The sequence below is a fragment of the Crocodylus porosus genome, unplaced genomic scaffold (assembly GCF_001723895.1).
Source record: "Crocodylus porosus isolate Cpor-Errol unplaced genomic scaffold, CroPor_comp1, whole genome shotgun sequence".
Classification (NCBI taxonomy): Eukaryota; Metazoa; Chordata; order Crocodylia; family Crocodylidae; genus Crocodylus; species Crocodylus porosus.
The window spans coordinates 68,839,956-68,848,991 of record NW_017728950.1 but is presented as its reverse complement, the minus strand read 5'-3'; positions in this window follow the sequence as shown (position 1 = coordinate 68,848,991).

Genomic DNA, 9,036 nt, shown 5'->3' with positions numbered 1-9,036 from the left:
GTGTGATTTAGTATTACAAAGAGGTAGTAAATTAGCGAGATGTCCTTGGTGGTGTTTCTGCTTATCAGGTACAAGATACAAACTGTGTAGCTTTAACAACACTCTATTCATTATGCATTTCTAATAATATTTCTATTTTAATAATATTTCTAACAGTCAGACAGTGAAGTTTCAATTTTAGCTAGCTTTCAGACCATTCTAGTTCCTGCAAGTTACTAGTCCCACATTTTCCTCAGTGGTGAACAGGCATAATTCCCCAACTTTCTGTCACTGGTGACTTCTGGCCCCTAGGTGCATAACTCCTTCTGTCTACCAGGGATCTTTAAGCACAGTATTTGTAAAGTGGAAAGCTGTTATTATCTAAACGACTGGAAAGGGTTAACTAGTTCACGCTGCTGTCCCTGGGTGCATGATACTGTTACCTACCTGTGAAGTTGCTAGAGATGCAATCATGCAGGGAGCTCAAGTGTTCCTGGATCAAACACTACAACAATTCAACAAGGATTTGGAGAGGGAAGTGGTTTACTGCAGCTGCAAACTAGATGGACAGGTGGGTGCACTGGCTCTTCACATTCCAGTTCTACATGGTCTTAATTAAGTCTAATTAGACCACAGCACCTGCTCCTCTCCTCTCCTCTGCACCTGGATGAGATTTATTTCCTGGACTATCATGGTTGCAACAACACTACTATTCTCTATATTCTTGACAGCATTAATCTGGCATTCTGAATTGGGGGAAAAGGAATCAACAACTCAACCTAAGATTAGTGGATGATGTGTGAGAGACTGATGGGTTTCTCAGAACAGCAGGAGATGTTGTAGTCATATGGAGTCCTCACTACTGCTTGCACTACCATTAGACTTGGTCTAATACTGCTAGTGTGTGGTTAATGAAACTTTTTCCAAGTACATAAAAGTCTCTGCTGATTCAAAGAAGTAAGTGTATGGCTTCATCCAAAACCTATTAAAATCAACAGAAAGCCTCCCATTTAAGTGAATGGATTTCAAATTAGTCCCACAGTGTTCTTGATCTGCAGCAAAAGAGAGCACAAGAAAAGATGTAGAGGAGGAGTTGAGGAAAAAAAAATTATGCAGTAAAATGAATTTAATTTTCCCGTCTCTTCACATTAGAGCTGGTCAACATTTTTCAAATGATTTTTCCATCAACATTGTTTTTAATAAAAATCTATTCTTTGCCAAAATTGAAAATGCTCAGTTTTCTGATTTTGCTGGCAACAGATAAATTGTTTAATTTTTGAAAAGTTTCCTTGTTGCTCAACTTCTTTTTCTTATTTAATGTGGATGTAATGTTAATTCCTATTCTTTCCTTTTCAAAAACTAAAAATTTTCACCTATCAAAATCAGGAAATGATGTTTTGATTGTTCTTTTTAACCTTCATGGAAAAAAAAAATCAAAGCTGTGTGTCATACTGATTGTTCCCATTTCAGTGGGTTCTATTTCTAATTCATTTTTAAATATATCATAAAGATAATTCAACATAATAAACTCTCAAAACATTTTCTGCGTGTATCCCAATTCCAAATTACAAATTGCATACAAGTTCTATACATGCAAAAATGCAATACTTGATTTGTGCATGCACACACACACACACACACACACACATACGTTTCCTTCTCCTTTCTATCAATTTGGCTAAATACAGACAGACAAAAAGCCCAAGGCTGAATTGATCCAGGCTTTGCAAGTTAATCTAAGCTGCTAAGGGTAAACTGAGAAACAACTGTTCTGTTACAGATTTAAACCAGCTTCTGATGACTTAAACTGGTTTATGTGTAACTTCTATCCCTAGCCTTACTGAGCATGTAAAGGCACATTGGTCTGTACAACTGTATTCTATCCCTGTGTGCATGAGTGTGTAATAATAATAGTAAACATACACATAATATACATAAATCGAATACAGTTTTCTGGAACAATGCAGAGAGCAGTTGATAAGTGTTTTTATTCTCCTATCCCACACCTACAGTAAATGACAGCAGGGAGCAGGAAATGGAATACAAAGGCAGCTCTCCAGTTGAGAGATTCTGTTCCTAGACTACTTGAAGTATGCTCCCAGCCCTTGTAATGTCAAGCCTAATGCATTCTGGTTCCTTTCAGCCTCCTGCAATCTACTGGGAAGAACTTTATTCGAGGTTTATACAATGATGAGAGCTGCCCTTGCTACCTTTTTCTAGTATTTATAGTATACACAGGAACCTTGGGTCATTGTGAATCACTTCAAGGTTACTTTTTTTTCCCCCTTTACTTCTAAAGAAATGTGAGCTGCATCATCCAGCACAGACCACATATGAAAGGAGTTCAACAATCTTGCTAAGTGGCTGCTGGACAATATGCTACATCACATGGTAGAGGATTAAAAATAGGAGCATTTCAAAGAATAATAGATGGAACAGCTAGCCCACAAATTAAAGGCTGACTTTACAGAACTCAGGAGGTGTGGTTTTTTAACCCTTTAAAGTCATGTTCAGTTGCAGACAGCTTGCTGGAATTCAGTGATTCATTCATATGACTTCTCCATCTCTTCCGCCAAATAGTCATATATAGAAAATAGAGCAATAATAACAAAATATTATTATTATTGTTGTTGTTATTCTCTGTGCAACATTTTTGTGAAAAAGAAAAAAAGAAAATGAGACATTTGGGCTACAATCTTTTTTTAAAAAAATACAGTAGAAGGTGCTGGTTTTTTGCCTCCCAGGTATTCTTACAGTGAGGGGGCACCTGCATCACAGATGCTTCTTAGTGTGTCAGCCACACCAGGTGAGAGACGTGTAGCCTCTACCTTTTTGGAAGCTGTTTTCTTACACGTGGTGTGCCCCCCGCCAGCTCTCTGTGGATCAGCTATGGTTCCTCAGCAGACATATCTGAATTCTGCTGTAGTGCCAGACTTCCCCTCGGGGACTGTGATTGATGCATAAATGCAATGACATAAAGCAGCCTTTTCAGAAAAAAAGTTTATTTAATCTCAACAGCAGGAATAAAGCATAACAAGGAAGGGATTTTCAGGATAGCACCTGTATACCTAAAGCTTAATTAAAGCTTACCTTAACTCGGGCAGTACCTTCTCTGGGACTGAAAAAGACTGTCTGTATTGCTTCAGTCCTTGGATCTCTCTTCCCTAAATTCAGTGGCCCCAGTTTTTAGCCACTCCAAAGGTAAGAGGCACTGGCAATATGGAAGAAGGTTTTTTATCAGTCAACAACTGGGGATGATCTTGAAGACTGGGGTTATAGAAACAGAATGAAATGCTATAGTAGAAAAAGCAAAGTCATGCATTTACAAACCATTAATAAGAATTTCTGCTATAAACTGGGAGCTTATGAACTCGAAAGAGAAAGAGAAAGAGACAGACCTGACTTTATCTACTGACTGTAGGATGATTATGAGCCATCAGTCTGATGTGGCTGTGAAAAAGTTAAATGCAGCTGAAGGGGCATCTATTTTCAGCAAGGAAAGAGAAGCATTGATATCATCATAGATGCTACTGATTAAAATAAAAAAACAAAACAAGCTCCCCTGGAATACTGTATACAATTCTGGTGATTCATAGTCAAGAAACATGAATTTAGCTTGTAACTGATTCAGAGTAGAGTCATAAGGATCATCAGGAAAAGAAGGAGAATTATGAAAGGAGAATAGTGAACAAGTTAGCTGATATTAACCCTTGTAATCACATAGCCAACAACACAATGTCAGTCAAAATAGCAGACAGAAATTATTACTTCATTAAATATTAGATGTGTCTTCCATGTCCTTCACAAGGTTCTTGCTCTTCCCTGTGGCCTGGGTTCCATGGCAGAATGACTTTTCCATTGATGTCTACCACTCTAGCATCTCTAGCTGAGGTGCCACAGTGGGAGACAGTCCAGCAGAGAAAGAGACCCAAAGCCAGACTAAGGAAGAGACTTAGTTCTCTTCCTATAGAACTACAGCTTTCAGAGAGTACCACAGCAACATTTGAAATAGAAAGTCTTGGAGAACCAATTGATTCTTGAACCTTATTTTGAGGTTCATGTATTCTAGAAGCTGATGCAGTTCTGAGGTTCACATGCAATTTTCTCCCTCTATCCCATGGACTATATGATGTTCCTATGCTTTGAAGCTAACTTCCTTCTTTTTAGGAGACCACCACCACTTTCCAGGGCTAATTCTTTTTCAAAGTATTTAATGACCTCAGAAGGGGGGCACCGGGACCAGGAGTTGTTGTCCTCGGATATAAAGCAACATTTTAACAAAAAGATGCTCTCAGAGATTCTGCTATGCAGAAGGTGCATCTACATGAGACACTCTACTGTGCATTAGACTAATCTGATGCTTAGTAAAGCATCATCTTCTACATGTGCACTGGATTTACTGTGCATTAAATTAGTCTAATGTATCATTTGCTAATACCAACACATACAGGTAATAGATAAACAGTACATTAGGTAATATGCAGTAGTGCACGTGTAGGTGTTGACTAGGAGCAATTTTGCTCCCAGTCAGCCCAGGCTGCAGGGGACCACTGCTGTCTGACTACACTCCAATGCATTGGGAAGCTGTGCATACACATTGGGACCCATCACAATGTGCACAGTGCCAGGAGAGCTGTGCCAGCTGCAGGAGCAGCTGTCTCTCAGCCCTGTGCACATTGGGACAGATCTAAATCTTTCCGAATCTCTCCAAATTGATTTGGAGGGTTTGGATTTGGTTGGGAGACATTAAAGGGTCTCCTGATTTGATTTGGATTTGGAGATTCAGCCACTGAATTGGGCTGAATCTTTGCCGAATTGAATCAGGGACCGAAGCTTTGCACAACTCTAGTGGGTACTTTGTATCTCCCTTGATGAAAGAACAAGTTGTGGTGAGCTGCGCTGTAGAGGAACACAGCAGAATGCATTAGCAAGATGTAGTTGTGCTGAGTAGAGAGCTTAGGGCCTTTGTACATTTTGGGGAACTGCCAGCCCTTGTGTGGCATGAGTCAATCATGCTAGCTGCCTTGTAATAATTTTTACTGAACATATGGACACAATTAGCCTGAGTCATATAGCTTCTGCCTAAGCTGAGAGTCATCACAGATAGTGAAATGATAAAAGTGCCCTCACAGTCCATCCCTATTAAAGGGAAACATACATTTCTTCTTAATGTGAGCCTGTCTCTGATAGCATGCATTTCTAGGGCCCAGCTAATGATAATTGCAGCTCACTATATTGATCCACTTTGGGCTGACTGTAGGTACAGGCAGACAAACCATCTTTTATGTTCTTACTTTAGTTCTTTTTCACTCACACAGAGTTTCTAAGGCAGAACCAAAATGCACAAGTCCACTTTTTTCCATCAGTTTTAGCTATATGACTAGGCAATAGTACAACTTATGTGTTACTTTATTTGGCCAGTCTGTTCACCAGGAAAAGGCACATTGGATGTACATTTTAATGGTTCAACTCATTCACTGTTGCGGTTGAATGACAGAGACTGAGTTTGCAGGTTCTGTCTCTCTACTTCCATTATATGGACATTTGGACCCTCACAGAGAATAACACACAGTGGAGCAAGGAGAAGTAAAGCTTTATTCCCTTCTTCTTTGATTGATCTGGCTCAGGGTCCTGGCTCCGATTTTCAGGTTGTGATTCACCTAGTATTGCCTGCTGCATGAAAGTGGAAAGGCAGCTACTAGGAGGCCTGGCTTTGCCTCTTTCATTCACTAACATAGGTAGCTGTGTGTGAAGAAGTGAGTAAGCTCCTTCAAATGAGGAGAAGAAAAGGAAACATAACTTGCTTCTCCTAGAACAGAGGGTTAGTAGGGAAGAAATTGTCTCTCTGATTGCAGTTCGTTCTCCAGTTTGCTCTAGGTGTACAAAGTGCCCTTTTCTCAAGGCAGATTGTAAAATTACTACCTAGCTCTTAATATCCAAGTTCACTGATGTCTAATTTGGTACAAGAGCTGTTTGTTTGCTGGATACAACTTTACGTGAGCGCCCTACCCCCTTTTATGTCATGTTTCAGGTGCTCTCGTGGCAGGCGGACATAAACTAGCTGAGTCAAGTGCATGAGGATCTGTGATAGTTCTTTCGTGCTATGAACCAAAGTAACATTTGGCAGAAGTAACAGCATATTAAGTGCTATTTAGACTGGTCATCTCTACATTTGTATTTGCTTACTGTTTAGGGCAGGGGTGGGCAATAATTTTAGTTGGAGGACTATTTAATGAGTTTTTGGGACCTTTCAAGTGCCACTTCCAGCTCTCCATCCTCTTCTCTCTCCTCTGCTCTCTCTGTCTCTTTTCTCTGCTTTGTATCTCCCTCCCTCCCCTTCTCTCCAGAACCTGGCCAAAGCTGTAGTTCATCCCCAACAATCAGCTGTAGATAAAGGCAGAAGCTTCTGCAATGCTGGGCAGAAATAAGCATCAGCTGTGGGTACAGCTAGCAGGGTCCAGAGGCCCAATGCAGAACCTGCCGGCAGTGTCCACAGCTGATGCTGCTGCTTGCCTGGTGTGGCAGAAGCTCCTCTTGGGTCCGCAGCTGAGCACTGGGGCTCCTGGTGAACTACAGCTTCGGTTGGGTTCTGGAGGGAGGGGGAGTGAGGGAGGGAGGGAAGGAAGGGGAGAGAGACAGAGAGAGGAGAAGAAAGAGAGAGAGAGAGAGAAATGCTTGCACCCATCCAGCAGCACAGAAGCCCCTGCCCGGGTCCGTGGCTGATGCTGCCAGCAGGTTCGAGGTTGGGGCTCCAAGAGGGTGGTAGGGCATCACTTGCAGGTTTTGTGTCCAGGCTTCTGAAATGCCAGCAGCATCCACAGCCTGCCTGCTTTAGTGGAAGCCTTGTGTCCAAGCTGATGTTGCTGGGTGGAAGCAGTCCCACCTACCCACCTGGCAACACATGGCGGCCAGAGCTGATGGTTGTTCGTGGGACAGATCTAAGGAGTTGGCAGCTGTCCACCTATGGGCTGGATCAAATCTGTTGGTGGACCATGTTTTGTCCACCCCTGACTTAGGAGATCAACTGAGCAATATCCACGCTTGATAAACTCAAATTTTAGGCCACCACAGAAATACTGCCACTCTTCATATCAAACGTGATTAGTGCATGCATGATTCTAAGACACAAGTACAGAAGACTATCAACTAACTACTGAAGGGAACTGGAGGCACATCAGAATAAACTGGGTTTAATTTTAACATCACAGCTTTCATATCCAAAAGATCCTGATTAAAGAGCAACCATCATTGGCCTATTTGATGTCTGCTGAGGAGCACTCAAAAAGACAAAATCAGAAAGAACAAGCAAATGTCCTAACCGCAAAGATAATGACTGTTGTGTGGTAGGCCTCTGTTTGGATTTGTCATTATATGAAAAATTCAGAAGACCTCTTTTTCATTCTATTAAGAAAGGAAAGCGTTTGTCAAAACCTTAATTTTTTTGTGTAACAGAATTCTTGTTTTCTAGCCAGCCCTCCTAATGAGCAGATATGCAAGTAACCTGCATCTCAGCACTACTTTGTAAAGTGCTTTGCTTGTTTTCACTAAATGTTTTATAAGAGAGCATAGAACTTAAGTTCAGGAATGATGAGTCAGTCTTACAAAATGGTAAAGAAAGATTTATGCCATAAGTTGTCATAATTTAACTTTATTTCCAGAACCATTGTGCCCTGAATCTTCGTAAGACTAATTGAATGCACTTTCCAAGGAATGGGTGATTTTATATTTTTAGGGGGAATAGTGTCTGTCATTAGAAACGTACGGGGCGGGGGGGGGAGGGGAACAGACACAGATGGGTTAGTTCTGATCCAGCTGTGATCTTGATGCAGTACTTTGTTGAAGTCATATCTAATTAAACTACTTTTGTGACAAGTCTGAAAGAATGTTTCCCATAAACTGACTTGGAATAAATCAAAGCAGTGACTGGTCTTTAGTTCTACAGAAATCTACCTAAAATGCCATGTTTTAACATCACATAACTTGATACTTTTATTGACTTAAAAGATGTTGCGGTGGGGAAAACATGCTGTTTTATTGATTTCCAACAGCATTTCTTCATAACTAAAATCACAGGGTGGCTGTGTTTCACTCAATATGATAAGGTTTAAAAATTCATTTGTTTGGCTGGATTGAATACTAACGACTGAAATAATTTTTCTTATTGTGTTAGCTGATGGCAGCAATATTTGTTGGGAGTGTTTCATGTTCACATGTAAACAATATTAAAACTGCACATGAAATCCAAATTTGTGCCTGCATAGGCAGAGAGCAACTGAGCTGTCACCAAAATTCTCCCACTAGCAACTTGGAAAGACAGAATAAGATTGACGACACAGAGTAGTTGAGACTTTGTGGACTGAAAGGTCATACCAATGAAAAGCAAACTAAGAGCCTGGATACAAAACAGATTTACTCTCATGTAATCCACCTTTATAATGGTATATTATATGATGCATTTGCCTACAGAGGAGCATCTTCCTAAAATCCATTGTAGAGTTACCTTTGGAAAAAAAAATCAGTAAGAATGTCAACCTTAATGACAATAATACAGGTGTTATGTGTCTGCATTTAACCTGAGATAGTCATTTGCTCCATCCAGACAGGCTCTTACCTACGTTTCTGCCAGCTGCAAGCCACTGATATAACTGGTTGTCCACCTGGGATCCTGATGTAATTTACATCAACATACAAGATTTATATTTATTATAGCAGTGTTAATGTATCAGATGTACAATCCCTGAAATGAAGACATTTCCTGGTACACGAGTAATCACAGGGGACTTCAGTCTGGGTGAAATTAATTTCCTATGCAAAGAGACTGTACAAGGCTTGTGGGCTTGATATATTCATATTCTTTCTGAAGGATGATTTTTAGCCAAACACAAGTTCTGCCTTATTCACACATAAGTTATTAGAGATACAGCTGTGTGGTATACAGGCTAGGAATAGATGTTGTATTTGCTCCTGGACAAGCTGTGCCTGTGTTTCTCTCTGAACAGAAATATCCTGGGATTGGCATGTATACACATCACCCTTCTAATCAGGGTTTAGTGAACA